Below are 9,570 nucleotides of genomic sequence, written 5' to 3'. Positions count from 1 at the left end.
GTGTCTCCATAGCTGCCGAAATGAACAATGCAAGTACAATGCTGATATTACTGCCTTTTATACATGTCTAGACTGGTGTATAGAATGACTTTCCTATTGTTTTGTACCTTGCCCGCCACCTAAAAGGTGGCGAGGTAAAAATAACGAGGTGGGAGAGGAAATTGTAGCGAGCGGACAAATAGATTTTTTAGTATAGTCGTTTTTGGCAAGTTGGTGGTCAAATGTGTCTAATTACAGTGAAAAAAGGAGAGGTAGCGAGGTTTGGCGGGTAAGTACGCTCGCAATTTTAAAGATGCGAGTTTGAACATAGTTGACGACTTTGTACATATAAGTTTGCGAGTTTTGACGTGAGATTTTTTGCGAGTAGCTCGCTGACTGCTTAGTACATGGAGCCCTAAATGCCTTCTTTGGGTAGCTATTGCTGTATTTGCATCCCCAAGTAGATATACAGTACAAGTCTTTGGATCCATTCTCTCATAATGTATGGATCCAAAAGAGCTTCATGGGAAATACCTTCTTCTGTTAATTCGAAGAGTTTGGTAATAGGACCCAATAAATCCAATAACTTGTCCTGACAAGTTTTTAAATACCTATCAGGACCTCTCTTAAGATTAAAAAATGTTGTGCCGTGGGGGGGGGGGGGTGTGTCCGGCCACAGCCAAAGGTAGATGCAAAATTAGGAGCTCCATAGATCATCCTCAAAAACCGCCAATTATCACAGGCTGACTGAGTAATCCTCACTAAATATGCTCATATTTCAATAAGGGATGTCAAGCTGCACACTCTGATACCACCATTGATAACTTTACCTTGCAGGTTGCACTAGTCTGGACTGTTAGAGATATCGATAGTAGCCATACAAAGGTTTAACTTCCCTCCGGTTACCCGGGTTAAACAGTCACAATTGGACTGCCACAACTCTGCACACCCTGAAACATAACGCTAAATATATCATTTGGAAAACAGTATCTTGTGATGTTGCAGCTACACTATAATACCAATAACAGCACTAACATGGTTGCGCTGGACGCATGGAAACAGCGTGCACAGTCTCTCATTGACCTACATTTTCAAGAGCTGAAATGGACCTTACAAAATCTTTTATACCCATTAATTCAGAACCTGGTGCTACTTAAGGACTCTCCCAACCTAAATTCCCAAAGGATTGATGGCGAACCCCATATCAGTGTACAGGAGACTGAATGTGCACCTTCTACCCAGAATGCAGGGAGATCGCATTCATCACGCGCTTTTGAGTTTGTCAATTATCCTACTTGTGAAGAAGCCGACATGAGCTTATGTTGGGAACTTCAACTATATGAGGCTCATGAAACGAGCTTTGAGAGATCCTCCAAACACTTCCCAGATACGGACTACCTTAAATTCTTACATGCGCAACGTGAGGACCTGCGCTTTGCAGAAATGTTAGAGGCTTCATATGGCGAGATTCCTGCTATTAAATTCCTGCTATTACAATTTTCTGAAGCCCCTGATTGGAACATATTAAGGACATTTCTACATGACTACAAGTATGTATGCACAGACATCAGTCCCAAGAGAAGGAGAGGATGGACTGTATTCTCTACTACTCTGCATATAGGAATCGGCTAGGTGACTCAATGTTAGTGAGGAAGTGATCTCGCATTTTTGTAAGACTCTGAACGTACTGAACATAAAAGCAACCTGGCTAATCTAGCACTATTTAGGAAATGGTTATTGTCATAACACCCTGTTTCCTTCGATGTAGAGTTATATTCTGTTTTGTATTATTAATAATGTGTTTGTAATTGTTCCTAGTTTGTGGTCCATACTGGTAGCCTATCAAGCACTGTTGTTCTACTTCTATAACGTGTATTAGAGGTATTGATCTTCCCCCACTTGCAAACCACCACTAATCCTACTATACCATCTATCTTTTAATTAGAAGCCTTAGGTTTTTATACTAACATTTTTTACAGCAGTGCAACCTCTGACACTTTATTGTAAGAAGCAGGTTGGAGTTCCATATTCTACTTTTAATTAATATATTGTATAAACCAGTGATCTCATATAATGTTTCATATATATGTGTGTATATATATATATATTTGTGTGTATATATATATATATATAAATTCAATCATAAATAAGCACTCACTGGACTTTGGCCATCTGTGTAAACAAAAATATTTATTGTGACGTTTCGGGACAGCAAACAGTCCCTTCCTCTGACAAACAACAATACAAAATGCCAAGAATATAAAGGTGAATAGAACCCTCCCCTAATAATTAATCCAATCAGTGCACATATTGCATGAAGACAGGAGAAACAAACCTCCTGATAAGATAATCCTACAGAAAAAGGCCACCTGATAGGCTGAAGCCAAAGTGTTAATGGTGCAGCGTGAAATGAAAGTGAATAAAAGATTAATCAAAGATTGTCCCCTTGGACCGCAAAAGAAAACTGACATAGAACATCCTTCCTGAACAGATATCAAGCTGAACCACTCTTTACACATAGCGATCTAGTTCTGTATAGTGTAGGACCGGCATTTGTAGGGGCGGTCTGTGTTTACTTAATACTTTATGATCATTGGTGCGGCTGAACAACCAGGTGGAGTCCTGGTGAATAACCTTTGGTGATTGGGGGCTGTCAAGATGGCTTGTTTTTGTCATATCGTATTAACACGTAGGATATATCGCTCCGATCAGCTCGACACAGCAGTACCTCACGGCTGTTATTTACATCGCCTGTTGAGAAATTACTTGTGCATGTGTTTGTGCCCGGTTGCGCTACGGGCTATACTGAGCCTTTGTGGGAGGTGGCGCCAGTTAGCATGTGATGCTTGTCCCTCATCTAGCTTTATAGGATTTGCTAGCGCCGGTGATTCATTTGATCTAGATGTGCCTTGGCATTGACAGCTGTCATGGCTCACATATGGGGAGGCTGTGTCTGTGATAGACCAATGTTTGCTTGTCTTTAGGTGATTGGCCAATGCATGGGAGTGTGTGGGATGCTATGATTTGATTGGTTGTAACTCGAGTATTCTTTTTGGTTAGATTTACTTGAAACTGAACAACGGCTTCATTGATATCTGTTCAGGAAGGATGTTCTATGTCAGTTTTCTTTTGCGGTCCAAGGGGACAATCTTTGATTAATCTTTTATTCACTTTCATTTCACGCTGCACCATTAACAATTTGGCTTCAGCCTATCAGGTGGCCTTTTTCTGTAGGATTATCCTATAAGGAGGTTTGTTTCTCCTGTCTTCATACAATATGTGCACTGATTGGATTAATTATTAGGGGAGGGTTCTATTCACCTTTATATTCTTGGCATTTTGTATTGTTGTTTGTCGGAGGAAGGGACTGTTTGTTGTCCCGAAACATCACAATAAATATTTTTGTTTACACAGATGGCCAAAGTCCAGTGAGTGCTTATTTATGATTGAATTTATGGATATTTTTTATAGCACCCTGGCAGCTGAACCGTGATGGTGAGAGTGCATGCACTTACAAACTGAATATATATATATATATATGTCCCAATTCTGAACAACAATTAACATTATTATATGACTGTTAGGTGTTATCCCCAGGGGGGGGAGTGTCAGGTCAGGCCGAAGCCGCGGGCCCACTGTACCACCTGAAGCAGATGTAGATTATCTGATAAGGATCCCTTAGAATGACTCAGACCACGCAGCAATATGATCTAAAGCCAATCATGTTTATTGAACAGCGCAAGCCTACCTTATAGACTTCAGTAACAGCATATAGGGTTAAGGGGATGACACTTTAGGACAGCGTCATTTTACACAGTTATACAGAGTTACACACAGTGTGATTCTGGAAATTCACTAGCTCATAAACAATATACTATAGTCATAATAAGCTAACATCTGCAGAGACAACAAGGTCGCTGGACCATCTTATTGACATTATATTCTTCTGGGCATAATGCCAGGGACATCTACAAGGTTAGTTAGCTTTGCAGAATAAGATGACAAGCATATATTTCTCACTACAGAATGAACCATTATAATAAAGTCTAATCATTACAAAATGGATGCTAATCATCACAAGATGGCTGCGAGGAACAAGATGGTGCCCAAAAACAAGATGGCGCTAGTCTGGTTCACATTAACCCCTAACATACCATCCTTTTATTCTAACAGAATAACATAAAAATAGACAGGCATAGAAAATTAGTAAAGCCTTATATTATGGTAACAGAACTCTATGTGAGAATACTAAAGAGAAAAATATTCACATGTCGTGATATAGTTTTATAGGCCAATAGGGCCCAATTTGTTACTGCACAAAGGTGCGGTCTCTCCAATACCTTCCATCTATCTTCCAGCCTTCCCAAAACTACCGGTCTACTTGCACAGAGACTTAACCAGCCCCCCATCTACCCCCAAACAACGCTGCATCTTTTATTTCTCCACCTGCATTGCTAGCACCCCCCAATATGTCCAACAGTTCCTTCTCCACAGTAAAGCATGACATAGCAACAGCACAACTGTCTCTAGGTGGCCTCTGATCACTTTAAGAACAGTCTTTGTCCATTTAGAGCGCTTCACCTTGCTCACACACTTTGCTATACAGTTCTCCAACAGTTCATTTGCAGCAGGGGTGCTTATCCAGTGTTCTTCCGCAGGGAGATGCTGGAAATCTGATTGTTTGTTCATGGGGTAGACAAGGCAACCAGTGGATCCCCATGGCAAGCAGACACTCGAGTCACAGGGAGTCTAGGAAGCAAACAGAAACAGTACAAGATGAGTACACACCGCAATACAATCACAATTATGTCCAAATAAAACGTCACTTTCATCCTATGTCATTTAAAACCAAACAAAACATTGTTGATATATAATACAAACTAAATACATTGATATTTCTCAGAGAATAATTTACAACTTCTCTATACAATTTAAATGATACTTCATGAATACTAAGCAAGTGAAAACCTGCCAGACTTCATCAAGAGGCTGAATGGTTATGCTAACACTTATGCTAAGGCCTGCCCTGTAGCAAAAATGAAAAAAGGAAAACAGTCAATAAAAATAAATTAATTTCTTTACACTGTCACTTTGAACTTCTAAAAATAAAAGAACCTCGTGATGCTTTATTCCGCATGGCTGCTATCTATAATGTTTATAATTCTCCAACCCTGACCCTAATATTCAACAATCTCATCTGATATAAACACTACTAGTTTACTAATTATTTTATGCAACCTAAATTCTCTCACACTCCTGTATGGGGAAAGCATACAAACAGAACATCATTTAAAACTACAAACTCTTTTAAAGGTAAACACATCTTTATGGTAAGATAATTCCTTTCTTTGACAAACATCAGGAATGACCAAATTCACTTTGCAGATACCATACCAATTAATAAAAGGGGAAAAATACATTTGCTTTCATAAACTATAATTATGCTATTCCCTAAACAAATATTTCTCTGTATATTTAATATAACCTTCTAGCTGAGACATGTCCTCCTTATGTTCTAGAGGGTGAAGGGTCTAAAATATTATGATATATTGCATTTTCCTTAAAAATATTTTTATACTCAGTGGGCCATGCAATAGGGTACAATACAGCGAAGTTCACAGTTACATTTATCTAAAGGGTTACTTTGTTAAGCACATAAACTACAATGTGCACTAATACCAATAAAGCATATAATCTCTTATACCTAATATGATCAATAAAAATAAAACAAATACAAGAAAATACAAAACAAGCAATATAAGGAATCGAGTTAAAACAATACTCCCCTAATTTAATTGGTTGACCCTGTAACAGCATAACAGGTCCTCCATATCGAGCGGCAAGGCACAGTCCAGAGAAGGATAGTCTTTATGTCCTGAAGACACATCAGAGGAAACAGTCATGGATTACCCAGAGTCCAGTTTTGGGGCTGGTACCAGCATGCACACCAAAGAATGGATCCAAAGATAGTTCAGCAACTTTTACTGCAGTATGGTGGTTAAAACAAGCTTGACAAAAGGTATTTTATCTTCATCTTTTCTTTCTTTAAAGCTTTACTTGCATTCCATCTTTAATCTTTTGAAGAGTGCACTTATGGAATTTTGTCTGTACAGATTTTACCTAAATATGGAAACTCAAAAATAATTCAGTTAGTGTCTTTAATCTCTGGATACAGCTGCATACTCTCATCCTGCAAATACAAATATAGTGTTAAGAACCAAATAGAAAAATAAAAAAACATTTTAGGCATCTGAAATATGAGAGCAAAATAAAACACAGAAAAACAATGAAGAGATATAAACCACCAGGGAGGGAAAAAGGAGTGGGGTATGAGTATACAGGCTACGACCGGGGTGGCCATCAAGGTAGATGATGTCCGTGGCCAGATTCCCAATGAAGGAAAGTTGTAGACAATCCTAGGGACGTAGTGCATCCTGCATAGGGATAAGACAGGGAAATTTAGGGCACAGCTGGTGGTTAGGCAATAACATTGTAAGAGGAGATACAAAACGTTTTAGGTTCACCTCCTATAAAACAATCACCCCCTTTACATAAAGATACTCATCAATACTCATCAATACTTTCCCCTTGTTTGCGTGAAAAATCCCATGTGACACGCAAACACAACATAACAAGAAACTAAACGACAAATCATGCACTCCACTCATGCAGAGACAATTCTCAATAGCAAGCAAAATCAAATACACTTCACTATTCAATATGCTGTCCATACAGCACGCTTCCACACGCAGTCACAAAAGAGAAAAACATAACAAACAAACTTTGAAAACCAATTGTTCTTGTCTTTCACAAAACAAAACATTAGCTGCCGACACAAACTTCAAACAACCACAATTAACCTGAAATTCAACACATATTCTGACATTCCCTGAAACGCAAAACTCACAAAACACCATGCAAATCCACAGTTAAAGGGACATACTAGTATAAATGAAACTTTCATTATGCAGATAGGACTTTTAATTGTAACCAACTTTCCAATGTACTTTGATCATCGCTTTTTCCTCCTGGTATTCTTAGTGTTAACTAAACATAGGTAGGCTCACATACCAACCTCTCCGCCTCTTATCACAGGCCGTTTAAATCTCTTTGCAACACCAAGAGACAAAATACACGTAAGCCATATAAATAAAACTAAAACTGTGTGCTGGAAGAAGGCCCCTAGACACAAGGCATGTCAAAACTATAATCAGATAAATTAGCAAGTTATGTAAATGCAGTAGAATCAGATAAATTGTGCATCATTTGTTTGCCGTCCCCTATCGCCTTAATATAGGGGTGTTTATTGTAGACACATTATAGACCACGGCTTAGCTGTTAAGCAGCAATCAAACTTATTGCAGTTATAGCTGTAGACTGGTTAGTAACCATATATCTATATATTTGTTAAAGTGTTTCTTAAATCAATTCGTTAAATAATATCACATTTATTTATTGAACGCAGTGGGGGTTATTTTAATAACAAAAAGTTCTGTAATATTTGTGAGATACAGTTTGACAGCAGACGGCCACAGAAATAAAATGATCAGTTTTAATTTAGATTCTGTGACAGAATATAATATAAATACTTGTTTTTTGTAGTTAACAATTTATATTTATCATTTTTTATAACATAGAACACCAGTACTGCCGCTTTAAATGTAAAGTACAAATGTTTCTCTCTGCGACAAAGCCAAACACAAGAGAGAACTTTTTTTTTTTTTTTTTTAAAAACCAAAACATGCACAGTGTTATCATTCTTCTCAAGGATAGTAAGGCAAGCTCAAAGTTTCATTTTTACTTAAAGGAGAAACACTGTTTACTGCTTAAAAATATAAAATTCACACTAAAACCTGATAAATGCTACTTATTTCAACAACAACAAAATTATTGGATCTAACTCTGTGTATAATTTGATATTCACCATTCTGCAGCTCTCCAGCCAAATATAACAATTGCATATAACACAAAAATAAGCTTTCTACAAAAGAATAATAATAAAACTTCCCCTTTAAATTATTCCCAATGATCCATTGGCCTTACTTATAATAAAAAATGTATACTGACGTTCATTAAATAGCCTAAGCAAGCATAAGCAGCATAAAAACGCACTCACAGTGGGATGCAGGCTAGTTAAAGGGACTGCTAACACAGTTAAATATACTAGTGTTAGGCTTACAGTAAACCTCATTGTCTTTTCTGTAAATATTCCATATATCCCAGATGTTATATCAGTTTGCCTGTATCCCTTTAAATATTGTCACTCCTCTGGTTTTCTTTCTTTTTTTTTTTTTTCGCTAGTCTCACAGATCGCTACACTAAAATTGTAGGTCTTATCACTTCAGTTTGCATTACAGAGATAATTAAGTTACACAGCACAGAAATAGCTGCTATCTAAATGGCAGATTTAAAAAGAATAATACAAAGAAAGGTCTCTTAAAATATATTTCGCAAACTACTAATACAGTGTCATTGCTGCTCCTGAACTCCTTTCACATTAGTGAACTGGTCCTTTAAATAAGAAAATGACAATTTTCTATTGCTCCGTCTACGCACTGAGCTCTGATTTTACAGACCAATATAAGATAAGGATTATCCGAAATTCAACCCATTACAATTTACATCAGCTATACACAAACTTACAAATGCAACTTCTCCTACATTTCATACTATGCAGCTTGTATAACAAGTCATGGACAATACATTAATATCAACACTATGCTACAGTGGACTGTCCCTTTAAGGACTAACCATTTATCACGTAAATTACATAAGTATATCCTAACCATAATTTAGGCTGCTTGTATGATTTACCACACAAATTCCACCTCTGTACTGTAGCATGACCTGCAGATTAATTTACTTGCAACAGAAACGGACGAACTTTTAGTTAAAATTACAATTACAGCCTATAACTATATTTCCTATTTTGCACTAACTCTGTGCACCGATCTTACAAATACAACATACTTAACCCATTAATCAACGAGAAACACTCTCATATTTACTAGAGCGTGACCAAAATCACACACACCCTCGCACTTTCAAAGCCGTTACTTACTTCCCCAGAGACAGAACTTTTTTTTTTTTTTCACTTTGCCTTGGGGGTTACTTCACTTAAAAACAATATATTTATATGCCGCAACAGATGTACAGTTTTTCAAACTTGCATACAACAATTATCACTCAAAATTAAAACTGCACCTATAACACACATACTTAAAACATGCTGTTGACTTTAAAATACAGGTATATAAAAAAATAACACTACAAAATACCTCCTTACAACGTCTGATTTCCCAGCAGAGAAACAGAAAGAAACAATTTTACAGCAATACAGACACACAAACCCATCTCATCTCGCATACCAGGGATTCACTCCCTTTTTTCCTTTCTCAGAAAAACATCTATTTCATAGCATACCAAAGACATATAAAAATACCACAAGATCAACTTTCCACCAAATTTACAATGTATTTTAGCCAGAATCCACGCAGAATGGCCATTTTCTGCATAGATTGGGACAAACATTTTCAAATAATACATTCTGTTTTTGGTTTAGAGTAAATCTGTTACACGTATACCACAGTG

This window comes from Bombina bombina, chromosome 6 (assembly GCF_027579735.1).
Source record: "Bombina bombina isolate aBomBom1 chromosome 6, aBomBom1.pri, whole genome shotgun sequence".
NCBI classification, from domain to species: Eukaryota; Metazoa; Chordata; class Amphibia; order Anura; family Bombinatoridae; genus Bombina; species Bombina bombina.
Note: the sequence above shows the minus strand (reverse complement) of the source record.